Consider the following 4,309-nt stretch of genomic DNA (forward strand, 5'->3'; position numbering starts at 1 on the left):
ACACACACACACACACACACACACACACACACACACACACACACACATACATGCCCGGGCAGGCAAAGGTACACAGTGTTTGCTCCAGAGGATATTGCGGTCAGCAGTGTGTGAAACTTTAATAACACAGTTGATGTCAGGCGCCACATCAGACTATATCAGCCGTGTCGGGTAAAAGTAAGGTCCCCTGCCATGTACAGCATGAGCTCTCCATGATTCACTAACACAACAAAACAATTACAACAGGAAAAAGAGCCGCAATGATCTCTGTATCAATAATAACTTGTCTTTTTTCATCAGAGAGCTGGTTTTATGTTCCACTGGACATTGCCATTTACTGTGATCTGTGCAGATCTGAGCGTCATCCCTTTTTTAGCTGAAAACAGAACTCTAGATACAGTGTGCTTGTTTATATATGACTGTAATCAGTACATGTCATGGAAAAAATGCACTCAATAGTGATGAATAATATTAAACAACACGGCAGCAAAGAGGCCATGCAGTCACGATTGATGCAGCCCTGTTTGTCACCTTCTGCTGACCTGCATTTGAAACAGCCTTTTGGGGCAAATCAGTGTAATTTTTTAAAATGCCGCAGATCACAAATGAACTTCTTCTCCCAGGAGAAACATGAAGAGAGTGAGCCTGAATGTAACACTGCCTGTAGCCTCATGTAGGGCGTAGATTCCCATTTATTGAAATGTTTTTGAAACTCTCCTCCATTACCAGTGGCAGCACAAATTACTGTAATATGAGCATTGATCCCATAATTGTGTTTATGCAGAACTTATTTTGGAATCCAGACATTTTTGATCACACCCAAGTCACATCTCAAAGTTACAAAAGCTCGTAATGCGGCACTGAGACATCTCGCCCACGAATCTTGTCTGAATGAGACAAGAGCTGTCTTTTTTTTTTTTTTGCCACAAAGCTCTGCGCTCAGAGACCTTGACTCTGTGCATATGAAAGCTATTTGCACATAAATACACACACGCACATGCACTTGTTAGTGTCTCTGTCATCACGATGCCTTCTCTAAATACTCAAGGTTTGTTTCTGGGTTAATTACACCTTCCTAATCCCTCTGAATCTGTGCCTTATGACAGACACGAAAAGCTTTGCAGTGTGTATTATTGCCATCTTTCCAAAGAATTTATTGCATTTTTCCTCTCTGCAAATAGCTACATTACATAGGGCATGTAGGCAGCGTTAATAATTTACATGGGTACATGAGGAAGCTTCCACAACAAGCATTTCTTTATCGTTTATATGTGAACATGATATCTTGAATGTACAATATTTACTGCATAAGTGGCACATTCTGCTTTTGTCATGGTCCCTGAGGACATTATTTCAGTAGGAATGAATTAGCCGTGTGTCTTTCTGAGGTGCAACCTGTGCTGCTCCAACCACTGCTTGCCATTATGTCTAATTCACAGTTCAGCAGAATCATCCTATAAACAGAATCAAGATTCAGGAGAATCATCTATTTTGTATTCAGAGGGTGAAGGTGTGTTTGTGTACGAGCCTGTACATTTTTCCATAGCTCATTAAACATGGACGTGTAACTTACCATTCAGTGGGTAAATATTTACACAGGCTTTGAATTGCTTTTTTGTGTAAAGGGAAATGTGGAAGGGAGTGGGGATAATGCAATGTCCCCCAGCACTGTCCATCATACTATGTGGCTCAAGCCCATAAATTCCAAATAAGTACACAAGATATCTCAACTCAGAGATGTGATGATTTGTAACAGAAACTTTAGTTTGGAAAACTGCTGGCTGAAGAAAGCCTTTTGAGCAACAGATGCACAATCAAAATTAGAAGCAGAATTAACATCTGAGCTATGTCAGAGCCAAACGGCACCCCAAAGCAACTTTTTGTCCAAACTTCTAAAGTTCATGAACTTGAAGTAATATTATGTCCATATCAGCTGGATTACATCCGGAGCAGAAGACGCCATTAGGGAGGAAAAAAGGAATGGCTTGCGTTGTCTATAGCTTCGTGAGGAATGACTTGTCAACTACAAGCCTGCTATCAATTATGCAAAATCTACTGCTGTTAATGTGAACAACCTTGAAACTCTTTGGCACCATGTGTCAGTCGAAACTCTTGTTGCAATCTATCATGGCCACTGGAACTCACGATGGTCTCATTGGCACAAACCATGCCTGTCTGCCTTTAAATCTCCTCCAACTGTGCATATTGATAGCATTTCACCACCTCCCTGCATAAGATATTACTGCTTGATTATTTACAGGTGTCATCTGCTATTCAGGATGCACCAGATTGAATTGGGTAAAATGGAACAAGGCTAAACACATTTCTCATTTGATTCAGTGCATTTCCTCATGGACTTGTATGTGTTTTATTTTGTGTTGAATGCTTGTGTGCAGAAAACACATTAGCTGTACATCTGTGTGTGGCTCACAGTGAAATTTGAACAAATACAGGCTCCTAGCAATTCTCAAAATCCAAGAGTGATAAATATTTCACAGAGTGGGCACACAAATCCTTAAATAATACAATCCATCCAATCATTTACAAGTACGCTGTGTTTAAACAACGTGGAAACGTATACATTTATGTGATAAACTGTCCACTTTTCCTCTGTTAAGCACACTCAAAGCCATGGCATATCCATTTAAACTTTACCCAGCATCTTCTCAACCATGTAGACTTTGCAGGAAGAATATATGGGTAATGTGATGATACTGACCATGGCAACAAGGCTGTTGATCTTGCTCTTTTATTGTATGATAACCATTCCTCTCACACTACACTCAGACACACAGATGCTTATTTGTTATGCTCTCAGTGACTCTGTTGGTCTGGTACCCAGGGGTGTAACACTCTGGGCCATGTAAAAAGGTATCTTCTAGCATCTTTTTGGGCCCTGCTCACATGAGGGCCCTGGGTACTCAGTCCCCTTTTTCCCTCCAGTCCGACACCCCTGCTGGTGTCCTCCCTCAGTGTCAAAACATCAAGCTATAACTTTTTTTTGGTTTTTAAGACCATTCACAGGAACATGGGCGGCCATGTTACCCTATCTGTCTCGTCAACATGTAGCCTTTTGTCTGTCAGAGTAATAAACCAGAGTTTGTTGCTTAATCCAAATATGGGCTTACTCTCAGCCAGTGGGAACAGGAAGTTCATCGTCATAAATAGTAAGCAGCTCTATAAATAGAGCCTGCATAGATTTATGTCCACAAATAAATGGTATTATGTCCCCAGATTCCTTTCCACATGATCTGGAAATGACAGCAGAGATCAGGGGATTTAATCACACCAGCAAATGTGTGTGAGTGTGTGTGTGTGCGTGTGTGCGTGTGTGTGCGCGTGCACATGTTCTGTGAGTTGTTAGAAGGGAGGGTGGGTTCATTTTTTAGGAAACGTTGGCTGGTGGAGATTTCGTTAGCAGCGGTGGAATGATCTAGATAATACACTTATCCACGGCCCTCTGGGGGAAGGCGAGCCACCGACATTTGATTAGATTCCACAAAGATAAAAGGATCATGAAGAGTCACATGTCTAGTTTATTACTGGGTGACTTTGAGAGTCTATCCCATGAATCAACATCAGATAATAAAATGATGACTTTCTGTGTTTAATCTCCAGTCAAGAAGTGCTGATGTGTTTACTGCACATTTGTTTCTTCTTACTTGAGTGATTAAGCTAGAAATTGAGTTTTGTTTTCACACCTGCTCAACTCTGATCACATCTTGTTCTTCATTTTTCCAACACGTCAACTGAGACACAATAGATTCTTACCGCTGCTCTTTTCTGTTGATGGTCAGAGCATTAAGGAATGGGGCAATGTGAATTCAAGCGAGACCAAAAGTTCCCCTGAGAATTAATTTAGCATTAACCAGTGACAGTCTTTTCTTATAGCATCCATTCAGCCAGGATAGCTTACAATACATTCATTACAAAACAGTACATAGTGGTTTTATTTGTAACTGTCACTTTCTAGAATTTTGTCATCACAGTGTGGTTGCCAGGCAACCAACAGAAGCTCTAAGGAGTTACTGCCTGGTCTAATAATGCATCCATGGCCAAGCCAAAATATAGTCCGGTACATTATCCCCCGTAAAATCATAACGTGTCAAAACATAATTGGTTAGTTACATTGTGAGCTTTTGTCACCTTTGGTTTGTTTTCCGTCTTTGTGCAAAGCTACAGTGGGGCTCGAAAGTTTGGGCACCCCAGGTAAAAATTTATATATTAAACTCTGCAGGGTGCCTAAACTTTTGCAGATGCCGATTTTTTGTTTTCTTTTATTTTGAAAGTGTAAATGATGGAAATAAAA

This window comes from Etheostoma spectabile, chromosome 15 (genome assembly GCF_008692095.1).
Source record: "Etheostoma spectabile isolate EspeVRDwgs_2016 chromosome 15, UIUC_Espe_1.0, whole genome shotgun sequence".
In the NCBI taxonomy this organism is placed as follows: domain Eukaryota; kingdom Metazoa; phylum Chordata; class Actinopteri; order Perciformes; family Percidae; genus Etheostoma; species Etheostoma spectabile.